Here is a 13,820-nt window from a genome sequence, read left to right as displayed (position 1 = left end):
AGCAGCTATGCGAGAGCAGGATGTAGACACTCAGTGACATATGGAGATTTGAGTCGACCCTGGAGGGGTTCTCAGATACCGCAGCGCTCAAGGCGACTTCTCGCGTAAAGCGGGATATCGCGGTTTGATTCCTAGGCTGACACGAATTTTCATTTGTAACTAATAAACTGTGGAGCAGTTCACCACCCAAACCTTCTGAGCCACTAGTTTGTTTGCCCTTATCGACATATCAGTAGAAGCTACTTATCACTATGCGTCGAATAGCTCAGTTATGACCAAAATGTGATTCACCCGCTTTCTTCCCATTAGGCCTCAATTATATTTTTGGGTCACAGAGTAAAGCTGTGCTATCATCCCCTTCCCGTGATTAACCAGGTGAGCTAAACCCATTAACAGGATCGTACACCGGCCTGAAACCCACATTTTCATAATGACTAAGAGCTTGGCATGTGGATCAGGTACGCCCCAGTCTGTTAAACCATCTTACAGTAGACATGTCACAGTATAAGACTTCAGACACCATTGTCACGTGACGGAATAATGGGACTCGTCATGATGATATGAGTGCTAATATCCCATACAGCAGCTATCCCCAATTCATTTGCTCACAAGCCTGTAAGGCGATGGTCCAACAGATGTATCTCATCCCTGTTGGTTTGCCTGAATCCGACAGGAGAGGAACGCCACATCTTTGAAGATGCCCATAGTGGTCCATTCGGGATTTGGTGTAGAGCTGTTGGACTACGCCCTATTAGCCAAGTACTGTACATGCAGGTGCAAGAGTGAAAAAAGGAAGCAGAATATTGTGAACGCTCCGCTAAACATTTTGAGACAAAGAATTAGGAGTCCAAATTAAAAATATTCGACCCTTAACATGCTTTCCAACATTGCTGTCCCGAAACGTATGAAACGTCGCTTCAGCTAAATTTTCTGTTCCGCCTGGCTTTTTATGCACCTCCTTCTGTTTCAATGTGATGCTTATTGCCTACACCTCAGGGTTCTCCACCATGGGCATTACTATTGTTTTCGTTTTACTTGGACAACATGGTTGTGGAGTAACAGCGATTGATATAAAATTAACTTAGTATTAAGAAAACAGTCTTAATCGCGTTTTTCTCTATTTATTTAGTGCCGGCCGGTTTCAGCCTATCACAGGGGCCATCTTCAGGGCGAACATACCTCTGGTCAACTGCTGGTCCGTCTACCAAGGTGTGGCAGGAGACTGGACACCACCAGCAGTCGAGCAGAGGTATGTTCGCCCTGAAGATGGCCCCTGCGATGGGCTGAAACCGATCGGCACTAAATAAATAAAGAAACGCTATTAAGATTGTTTTCTTAATACTAAGTTTCTCGTTTTACTTCCATCTAAATTCAGAACTGTGATTACGGTCATAACATTTTTATTTGATTTAAAATAGCCTAATATCACAGCCAGAGTGACTCCATATATTTGAATAATGTGATTGTAACACTATATATTCTTTCATGCACACGACTAGACAGGTTTCGGCACATTTCTACCATATTCTTGTAGACTGTCTGCAGTCTATAGTTTATACGGCAAGAGGGGCAGGAGAGGGGGAAAGATTGGCAATGATGGGTGGCTGTTGCGGCTACAGGTCTCGTGGAATTGGCTGAAAGCGTGCCGCAGCTCCCGTGTGGGTCTCACCCTATTACTTCCTTCACTGCCTGTAATTTTTTACAGAGCGAAATACCTCTTCATACACCATTTGACAAAAAATTGAATCACTCAGAAGTGGAGGAGGAAACGAAATTAAACCATGGGTTTGGAGGGTATGTGATGCCATTTCAGTGATTACGATACTGAGAGAAATTTATAAAATCTGGCACTATGCACCCACTTGTCATTATGGCGTTGCTCTCTCACAGACCTGAATGAATGCACTAATTCGGTTGGTAAGTAGTGCCCGAGTGCCACTCTATCCTCTACTGAAGCAATTTGACCTTCACTGTCGTTGATATCCTGTTTACTAGTGCTGGGAAACGTTTGACATCAGAGATGGCCTCATGTAAGTTCCACCGAGGAGAGATCTGGAAAATTTGCTCGCCACGGAGTACCTCAGCATCACACAGATAGTTCATAGAGACAAGTGCTGTGTTTGGACGAACATTGTCCTGTTGAAAAATGGCATGAAAGGTAACATGTGAGGGCGCAGAACGTCTGTGCCGTACCATTGCGCCATCAGTTCCCTCAACCACTACCAGCTGTGACCTGAACTCTTACGCAATGGATACCCACGTCATGATGTCAGGAGTAATACTGCTGTGCTTCTCCAAAACATTGCAAGAATGGGACATCTCCCCAGGCAACCGCCGTATTTCCCGACGATGGCTATCTGGGGCAATGCAGAACCACGATTCATAGCTGCTCATAATGCGATGCCGTTCGTCAGCAATCCATACTTTCCCATCACACCACCACTCCAAACGTTGCTGTTTGTGCTGTACTGTTGACAGCAACCTAAACATGGGATGTTAATTCCCTAGTCTAGCTGCTGCTGTTCACCAGCCAGTGACACAGGATGTTCCAGGGAGTCCATTGGTTGTTCCCAGATGGCAGGTGGAGATGTGAAGGAGTTACAGTCTGCTTTGTGCACAGTATGGAATCCTCCTTTGTTGTGCTCATTTGTGGTCAGCTGGAACCTTTACTAGAAGTATGCCTGCCCTCCATGTCCGCATTTCGTCCAACTTCTGGCCACTATAACATCTGAATCCACCTCAAATCTGTATATTGCGCTGTTCGTCCAAGTGGCCCAATGGAGACTCACAAAGAGGCTTTTTAAAACTGTCAGGTGTTGATAACGCTGTCTCAGATCATAACGTGCTGATTGCTCAATATCTGTTGCTGTTCAGGGCCCTTATATACCATAATAGGTCTGATAACAACAATAAACATGAATAACACTAATGCATTCTGCTGGTCACTCTACCTATCACAAAGAATCGCAACTCAAATCATTTACAGGTAATATACTGGCCAATGGCGTGTATGTGTATGTACTTACTTTGACAGCCAACCACGTCTTCTAGGTGTTTCACTTTTTTATCTGGTAGTGTACACATCGCTAAAACCAACCTTGAAACCGAGCGATGTGGCGCAGTGGTTAGCACACTGGACTCGCATTCGGCAGGACGACGGTTCAATCCCGCGTCCAGCCATCCTGATTTAGGTTTTCCGTGAATTTCCTAAATCGTCAGGCAAATGCCGGGATGGTTCCTTTGAAAGGGCACGGCCGACTTCCTTCCCCATCCTTCTCTAATCCGATGAGGCCGATGCCCTCGTTGTTTGGTCGCTTCCTCCAAACTACCCAACCCAACCCAACCTTGAAAGCCTAAATGCCCATACACTGCCGGGAAAAAAACTTGGTGCACCTGGAAAGACGACATCGATTTTGATCAAATGATGGCACAGTGAAGGATAGCATACATTCTGATAATGGTTTCAACGTCGTCCAACAGATAGGTAGAGACATAGCTACCAGAGCACAATCTGTATCTATCCTTTTATATGGAATGCTCACAGCCAGAAAGCTCAGCGTGCTGCCGTTTGAAGGAATCAGGAAACCATGTCACAGAGATGCACTCATGCTTCCTGCTGCCAGCTGAGCGAGTTTGGGAGACGTCAGACTGTGGCTTCCCAAGTGGCGGGATGGCCCTTTCGGAGAATTGCCACACAGGCTGCACGTGGTGCATCTGTTGTGCATTGGTGCTAATATCAATGGTCACACGAATTTTCTCACGCTCGTAGACGAGGTTCTGGACGTCCAAGCGGCACAGATGCCTACCAGGACCATTGTATTGTAAGGGCAACAGTGGCAGATCGTACAGCTGCCACAGTATAGATAACAGCGCTTGTGAGCCCAGACATGTCAACATGAACAGTCGCGAATCGATTATTACCAGTGGAACTACAGATATGCACCTCTATAGTCCTCCTCCATTCACACCACAGCATAGACGTACATGGCTCGACTGGTGTCGTCGGACGATCACTTGCAAATGGAATGGCGTGCAGTGGTCTTCATCAATGAAAGCAGACTCTGCCTATGTGCAGAGGTCATTTGCGTGGATGATGTAGACCTGGTGGTCTCTGTCCCGTAGAGTACATTCGTCTGAAACACACTGGTCCCACCCCAAGTCTTATCGTCTGGGGTGCGGTAAGCTAACAATTTTCGTTCACCTTTGTTGTTTCTGGAGGAGACACTCAGTACATGCAGTATGTAATTAGATCCGTTCTTCTGTCGTTCTTGCAACGGGAAAGTGATCAAATGAAATGATCGTGTGGCACTGTCGGCCAGGAGGCCCTGTCCGTTGAAGTTCGGCAGCCGTGTTGCAAGTCTTATTTCATGTGACGCCACATTGGGCGACCTGCGAATCGATGATGATGAAATGAGGACAATACAACACCCAGTCCACGGGCGGAGAAAATTTCCAATCCGGCCGGGAATCGAACCTGGGCCCACTGCATGAGAGGCAAGCACTTTACCACTTTTTTTTTCTTCGTTGTTGATCGTTGTGTTTGGTCGTTGCGGACTTCACATGATATCCGTTAAAGTTCGTTTGTTGATCCTTTCGCTCAGTTTTTTTTATTACAGAGGCCAACCAGCTCTCTGTCCGAACACGCTGAGCTACCGCGCCGGCTATGGGGAGCTGATGTGTTGTTCCAACAGAATAACGCTCGCCTCACACACTGCCTGTGAAAGTCAACGTGTTCTGCCAGGCGTGTAGTAACTTCCCTGGCCGGCACAATCTCCGAACTTCTCTCTAATCGAGCACATGTGGGGTGCGACAGGAGGAGAATTGACCCCATGTGACTCATCAGCCGACAACTCTTACAGAACTACATGAACAGGTCCAGCAGGCGTGGCATAATGTATTCCGCGACAGTATTCGCCATGTGTACGACCGACTGGACGCCAGAGTAAGCACCTACATTGCTGCCCACTGGGGCTACATTACACATTAATATGGGAGCTTCAACACAAGTCGACACCGGGCATCTCAGGACCGCTTGTGTTATTGATTTGTAAATGTAATCATTTCATGTACTCAACGTGCAATGTTGTAACAATAAATCTTGAGTGAACTGGAAACCTCTAAAACTGTGTTCAAATTTTTTACCGGCAGCGTATGTCTGCAGTCTAAACGATTACATGATTATAAAGAATCCGTCTCGATTGCAAACAGAAAACGGATGTTGACCTAGGTTTCGGCGCGGATAACCACGCCTTCTTCGGAAAACACTGAAACTACAAACTGCCTAAAGAGAGATAATCCAACATTAATACAGAACACCCAAAAGGGTAAAAGACTAGCATAAAATGTAAAACAAACGGTACGTGTGTACAAATCAATAGCTGTACTTAGCTCAAATAAAAATAAAAATACGGCTTCCACATTAGGTGATGTAGTAGATGACGAACCAATAGCAATTATATCTGTTCCTTTCATAGATAAAATAAGTTACAAACTAGGACGTTTACTTTTAACCTATGGTTTTAAATGGTTCAAATGGCTCTGAGCACTATGGGACTTAACATCTGTGGTGATCAGTCCCCTAGAACTTAGAACTACTTAAACCTAACCAACCTAAGGACAACACACATATCCATGCGCGAGGCAGGATTCGAACCTGCGACCGTAGCGGTCACGCGGTTCCAGACTGAAGCGCCTAGAACCGCACGGCCACACCGGCCGGCGTATGGTTTTAGAGTAGCCTTCTACACTAATAATAATTTGAAAAAGAACCTAATCCACTCTTTACAATTCGCTGATGATAAACTTTCTCAGTCTGGGGTTTACAAAATTACCTGCGGTGACTGTCCAAAATATTATATCAGTCAAAGAGGTCGTGCTCTAGTTACTAGATACACTACTGGCCATTAAAATTGCTACACCACGAAGACGACATGCTACAGAAGCGAAATTTAACCGACAGGAAGAAGATGCTGTGATATGTAAATGATTAGCTTTTCAGAGCATTCACACAAGGTTGGCGCCAGTGGCGACGTCTACAACGTGCTGACAGGAGGAAAGTTTCCAACCGATTTCTCATACACAAACAACAGTTGACCGGCGTTGCCTGGTGAAACGTTGTTGTGATGCTTCGTGTAAGGAGGAGAAATGCGTACCATCACGTTTCCGACTTTGATAAATGTCGGATTGTAAGCTATCGCGATTGCGGTTTATCGTATGGCGACTTTGCTGCTTGCTTTGGTCGAGATCCAATGACTGTTAGCAGAATATGAAATCGGTGGGTTCAGGAGGGTAATACGGAACGCCGTGCTGGATCCCAACGGCCTCGTATCACTAGCAGTCGAGATGACAGGCATCTTATCCGCATGGCTGTAATGAATCGTGCAGCTACGTCTCGATCCCTGAGTCAACAGATGGGGTCGTTTGCAAGACAACAACCATCTGCACCAACAGTTCGACGACGTTTGCAGCAGCATGGACTATCAGCTCGGAGACCATGGCTGCGGTTACCCTTGACGCTGCATCACAGACAGGAGCGCCTGCAATGGTGTACTCAACGACGAACCTGGGTGCACGAATGGCAAAACTTCATTTTTTGGGATGAATCCGGGTTCTGTTTACAGTATCATGATGGTCGCATCCGTATTTGACGACATCGCGGTGAACGCACATTGGAAGCGTGTATTCGTCATCGCCATACTGGCGTATCACCCGGCGTGATGGTATGGGGTGCCATTGGTTACACGTCTCGGTCACCTCTTGTTCGCATTGACGGCACTTTGAACAGTGGACGTTACATTTCAGATGTGTTACGACCCGTGGGTCTACCCTTCATTCGATCCCTGCGAAACCCTACATTTCTGCAAGATAATGCACGCCCGCATGTTGCAGGTCCTGTACGGGCCTTTCTGGATACAGAAAATGTTCGACTGTTGCCCTGGCCAGCACATTCACCAGATCTCTCACCAACTGAAAACATCTGGTCAATGGTAGCCGAGCAACTGGCTCGTCACAATTCGCCAGTCACTAGTCTTGATGAACTGTGGTATAATGCTGAAGTTGCATGGGCAGCTGTACCTGTACTCCCCATCCAAGCTCTGTTTGACTCAATGCCCAGGCGTATGAAGGCCGTTATTACGGCCAGAGGTGGTTGTTCTCGGTACTGATTTCTCAGGATCTATGCACCAAAATTGCGTGAAAATGTAATCACATGTCATTTCTAGTATAATATATTTGTCCAATGAGTACCCGTTTATCATCTGCATTTCTTCTTGGTGTAGCAATTTTAATGGCCAGTAGTGTAGAAGGAACATATTCCCACCAGAAGTGATCACGGTACGCGAGGTTCCACCTTTGCTGAACATCTTGTACAATTGGCTCTGGTGCCTAATCCCCCGGCCAGTACCAAGGTGCTTCATTCTGAAGTTAGACATATTAGAAGAAATGGAGATTTTTAAACATCTATGGTACGACAAAGATTGCATCCTTAACGACCAACTCCTGTTTAAAAACAAAAATTTTTTCGAAGGTTTTATCCCCTTGCTCAGTGCTTCACATTCTACTATACGACATAGAAGATAGCCGACGTATTCATGCGGTCGCTTGGTGTCACGGATGGTCAATTCGTTTAGTCACGCTCTAGGTTCCCTTAATTTTAGTTATGGCAGCTGCCCTTACAAACGTGGTCACACTAATACAATACACAAGCTTTTTTCTTTCATTTAACGCCTTATAGTGAGTGATTCTTGTACATGTTCACAGTATCCTCAGTTCTTACAAGCTCCAATATTTCTAATATGGTCCAAATAGCCATTCACACTTTGTTATACTTATCCAAGTTGAATATAGTGATGCAAGGATGTTTTTAATCATATTCATTCCAAGTCCGAGCCCTGGCTTAAAATTAGGAAATTAATCCTTAACTTTTTTAAAAAAACGCTGAACTGACGTCGTACGTCTCTTCACATATATACACATAACTTTGCATACCATTCAGGTAACACCTGATAGCACTAATCACTTGACCTCTGTCGGTCAATAGATAATAAGGGCGATGAAAGCGACGACATTGTACGTCCTTTCACGCATGTACACTATATTAAGCCCGTTACATTATTTGACCTTTCACGTCTACAGCTATTAGAACATAAAGGTAGTTTGTCTGTTCCACGCTATATTCGTTCACAGACCTCACTTGATTAATCTTTATGATTCAGTACCCCAAGTACCTGCATTTAAGAAACTAGTTTAGCTTTAGGCTCTTTTTACACTATTTTGGTACATATCCGATAGCAGTATTCAAAATGACCTCTGCCGATCATTAGATTTAAAGGCGATGAAGGCGACGTTGTACGTCCTTCACCCAATTACATTAAGCCTGTCATACTAATTTGACCCTTTTCTGGTCAATAGCGCTTAGAATTTAATATAGTAACTTTACACGCTTATCCAAGCGTAGTCATCAAATACTATCACCGACCACAAGTAATTGAAAAATTGGTTATTCATCCCCCATATTTTTAGCCTGCTTCTAGCTGATGGTATTTTGTCTGTCCTGCGTGCATGCGTTTTGACCATCTGTGGAATTTGCTATCCCACATATATAGTTTCAGCCTATCCACGTTCTATAGTTCTATAAAATCGTCTTCGAGCTAGAACATTACACAAACATACACATTAACTTCCTGCGCCTTCGACTCTGTCATCGGATCACTTTCGTAACACATTTTATGCCAATCACATGGAAGAAGACGATTTCTCAATTTGCGCATGCGCGTTCCTTTCCGACATTCTCACAGCCTAGCTGCAGGCGCCACCTCAGTTTACCTGACAGCCCGCGGCCCACCGAACGTTGGCTGCGGTGAGGAAGCACGCTTCTGACGTTTGAGGCAAGCACAGCTATTGACATGGTACACACGTACCGTTTACTTTACATTTTACACGAGTCTTTCGCCCTTTTGGGCGTTCTATATTAATGTTGGACCATGCCTCTTTAGGCAGTTTGTAGTTTTAGTGTGTTCCGAAGAAGGCGTGGTTATCCGCGCCGAAACCTAGGTCAACATCCGGTTTCTATTTGCAGTCGCGGCGGATTCTTTATAATCATTAAATTATTCACGATTGCTGACGCGCTGCAATGTTAAAAGTTCTTAAATGATTACACTTTGGTCACTTGACTGTTAACTTTTTTTCTGTTGAGTGCTTTACACTTTCTGCACTATAGCAGTTTTGAAGTGATTTAGTGCTAGGCTATGGTAACTATTGATATTGCATAGTGATGAATCACTTGAAAGTTGCTGTAGAGCTGTAACCGCAGCAGTGTTGAAATGAAAAAACAACAATCAAATTGTTAAAATGTTCTCATTTAGTTTTACAAGACTGGTATCCAAAACAGGAAGAACCATAAACAAGGGTTACTTGGACCCAGTTTTCTATATTTCTGATACATGTCCTTGTAAAACCATAATTATAAAAAAACTAATACTCGTAATTGTATTGTTATTAATCTATGACTTCTATACTCACTAATTGTGAGAGTTATTACCTTTCTTTGCATTTTACGAGTATTAAAAAATGAAAGAAAATTGTGATCACGTAGTTCTTAGGTTCAGTCACTTGAACCCATAGTCTATTTTCGTGTGCAAATGCATTTTCAACATGTGTTGGGTTCAACTAAGACAAAGCATGTTTACTCCATAACTAGACGAGCATTTACAAAATAATTTTAATCGGAACTCTTTTAGCAACACAATAAAACAATGAAAAAGTAGAGTTTTGAGCCAAATTACTGAACCTTAACCAACCCTAAACGTGTCTTTGATTGATGGAACAGAAAATAAGCTGCTTTTAAGGGGGGTAGGACGTCAAACGGGCCGACTTGGAGCAGGAGAGGCACCACAGGATATTTTAATTTCTACTGTCTATACTTTTACAAATAAATGCATAAAACTTTGTCAGCATGAACAGGAAGGATTGAGGACTCACACTCAGAGCAGTGGAAGTTCAAAAACGTAGCATAATATCTTTTTTTTACATGTGAAATTTCATCATTTTTTTCACTTACTACCGGCTGCATTTGTTTCTGTAGGTACACTTTTCTTCCAAAGTAAGAGAGATTCTTCGATGAACTTTGCATTTTTTCATAAATTAATTAAACTCTAGAGTTTCATACACATGTAACTATAGTTTGTATGCTGTGCAAAATTCATCGAAGAATCTCTCTTACTTAGGAAGAAAAGTGTACCTACAGAAACAAATGCAGCCGGTAGTAAGTGAAAAAAATGATGAAATTTCACATGTAAAAAAATGTATTTTGTTACGTTTTTGAGCTTCCACTACTATGAGTATGGATCCTGAATCCTTCCTGATCATACTGACAAAGTTTTATGAATTTATTTGTAAAAGTATAGACAGTGGAAATTAAAATATCCTGTGGTGCCTCTCCTGCTCCAAGTCGGCCCGTTTGACGTCCTACCCTCCCTTAACTAGTTTTGGACGGTTAAACAAACAAACTGGAATCACTGTATGCTGCTAGGAGGCTGAAATCATCGGCGTCTTCTGGTGTTGACTCAATGTCGACTTGTCTTGATGGTTTCTTCCGTTTTCTTGGTATAATTCTTCCCTTTTCTGCGCTTGTTTTGTTTGACGTTTTTGAGGTTTTACTCAAGAATTTAAGTATTTTTCCATTTATTGATGTGCGAAATCATTGTACTTGAGTTTCTCAGGCAATCTTGTGTATATAATGAGCTCAATGAACCTTAAACCCTGTAAAGGAAAAACCTAAAATATTTCAAACACAATTTGTGTTAGGTACCAACTGAAAATAGCTTCTCACAACCTATAACAGGTGTTTTATTTTGATGTAAATGAAGAATATACGTACCTAAGGGTTACTTGGACCCAAGCCGGTCATGGGTCCAAAATCCCTTTTATTTGGTTATCAGTACACCTGCACACACTTTGATGAATAACTTTTTAAAGGTGATTTGTAGTTAATCATTCACACAGAAATTACATAAAGTAATGTTCAAAGAATAAAACTGTGCATTTACTGCATTCAGAACGTGGATTCTTCGCACTTTGGACTAAGAAGTTGTAAACAAGAAAAACTGGACATACACTATGTGATCAGAAGTAGCCAGACACCAGGCTGAAAATGAGTTACAAGTTCGTGGCGCCGTCCATCGGTAATGCTGGTATTCAGTATGGTGTTGGCCCACCCTTAGCCTTAATGAGAGCTTCCACTCTCACAGCCATATGTTCAATCAGGTGCTGGAAGGTTTCTTGGGGAATGGCAGGCCATTATTCACTGAGTGCTGCACTGAGGAGAGGTAACGACGTAGGTCGGTGAGGCCTGGCGCGAAGACGGCGTTCCAAAACATCCCAATGAAGTTCTATATGTTTCAGGTCAGGACTCTGTGCAGGCCAGTCCATTACAGGGATGTTCTTGCCGTGTAACCACTCCACAACAGGCCGTGCATTATGAACAGGTGCTCGATCGTATTGAAAGATGCAATCGCCATCTCCGAACTGCTCTTCAACAGTGGGAAGCAAGAAGATGCTTAAAACATCCATGTAGGCCTGTGCTGTGATAGTGCCACGCAAAACAACAAGGAGTGCAAGCCCCCTCGATGAAAAACACGACCACACCACAACACCACCGCCTCCGAATTTTACTGTTCGCACTACACACGTTGGCAGATTACGTGCACTGGGCATTCGCCATACTCACACCCTGACATCGGATCGCCACATTGTGTACCGTGATTCGTCATTGTACACAACGTTTTTCCACTGTTCAGTCGTCCAATGTTTACGCTCTTCAGACCAAGCGAGGTGTCAATTGGCATTTACCGGCGTGATGTGTAGCTTACGAACAGCCTCTCGACCATGATATCCAAGTTTTTTCACCTCCCGCCTAACTGTCATAGTACACTACTGGCCATTAAAATTGCTACGCCAAGATGATGACGTGCTACAGACGCGAAATTTAACCGACAGGAAGAAGATGCTGTGATATGCAAATGATTGGTTTTTCAGAGTATTCACACAAGGTTGTCGCCGGTGGCGACACCAACAACGTGCTCACATGAGGAAAGTTTCCAACCGATTTCTCATGCACACACATCAGTTGACCGGCGTTGCCTGGTGAAACGTTGTTGTGATACCTCGTGTAAGGATGAGAAATGCGTACCATCACGTATCCGACTTCGATAAAGGTCGGATTGTAGCCTATCGCGATTGCGGTTTATCGTATCGCGACACTGCTGCTCGCGTTGGTCGAGATCCAATGACTGTTAGCAGAATATGGAATCGGTGGGGACAGGAGGGTAATACGAAAAGCCGTGCTGGATCCCAACGGCCTCGTATCACTAGCAGTCGAGATGACAGACACCTTATCCGCATGGCAGCAACGGATCGTGCAGCCACGTCTCGATCCCTGAGTCAACAGATGGGGACGTTTGCAAGACAACAACCATCTGCACGAACAGTTCGACGACGTTTGCAGCAGCATGGACTATCAGCTCGGAGACCATGGCTGCGGTTACCCTTGAAGCTGCATCACAGACAGGAGCGCCTGCAATGGTGTACACAACGACGAACTTGGTTGCATGAATGGCAACACGTCATTTTCTCGGGTGAATCCAGGTTCTGTTTACAGCATCATGATGGTCGTATCCAAGTTTGGCGACATCGCGGTGAACGCACATTGGAAACGTGTTTTCGTCATCGCCATACTGGCGTATCACCCAGCGTGATGGTATGGGGTGCCATTGGTTACACGTCTCGGTCACCTCTTGTTCGGATTGACGGCACTTTGAACAGTGGACGTTACATTTCAGATGTGTTACGACCCATGGCTCTACCCTTCATTCGATCCCTGCTAAACCCTACATTTCAGCAGGATAATGCACGACCGCATGTTGCAGGTCCTGTACGGGCCTTTCTGGATACAGAAAATGTTCGACTGTGTGCCCTGGCCAGCACATTCTCCAGATCTGTAACCAATTGGAAACATCTGGTCAATGGTGGCCGAGCAACTGGCTCGTCACAATACGCCAGTCACTATTCTTGATGAACTGTGTTATCGTGTTGAAGCTGCATGGGCAGCTGTACCTGTACACGCCATCCAAGCTCTGTTTGACTCACTGACCAATTTTTGACCTCTGGCCGTTATTACGGCCAGAGGTGGTTGTTGTGGGTACTGATTTCTCAGGATCTATGCACCAAAATTGCGTGAAAATGTAATCACATGTCAGTTCTAGTACTGTATAATATATTTGACCAATGAATACCCGTTTATCATCTGCATTTCTTCTTGGTGTAGCAATTTTGTTGCAGTTGATCCTGATGCAGTTTGTAATTCCTGTGTGATTGTTTGGATAGATGTCTGACTATTACACATTACGACCCTCTTCAACTGTTGACGGTCTTTGTCAGTCAACAGACGAGGTCGTCCTGTATGCTTTTGTGCTGTATGTGTCCCTTCACGTTTCCATTTCACTATCACATCGGAAACACTGGACCTAGCGATGTTTAGAAGTGTGGAAATCTCACGTTCGGACGTATGACACAAGTGAGACCGAATCACCTGATCACGTTCGAAGTCCTTGATTTCCGTGGAGCGCCCATTCTGCTCTCTCACGATGTCTAATGACTACTAAGGTCGCTGATATGGAGTGGATGGCAGCACAATGCACCTGATATGAAACACGTATGTTTTGGGGATGTCTAGGTACTTTTGATCACATAGTGTATGTTATACCATGAACATAGCCTCCACTAAACTCTAACAGCAAGTCGTGGAAACACATGGAGTGTGCAAT

This window comes from Schistocerca nitens, unplaced genomic scaffold (assembly GCF_023898315.1).
Source record: "Schistocerca nitens isolate TAMUIC-IGC-003100 unplaced genomic scaffold, iqSchNite1.1 HiC_scaffold_375, whole genome shotgun sequence".
NCBI classification, from domain to species: domain Eukaryota; kingdom Metazoa; phylum Arthropoda; class Insecta; order Orthoptera; family Acrididae; genus Schistocerca; species Schistocerca nitens.
Note: the sequence above shows the minus strand (reverse complement) of the source record.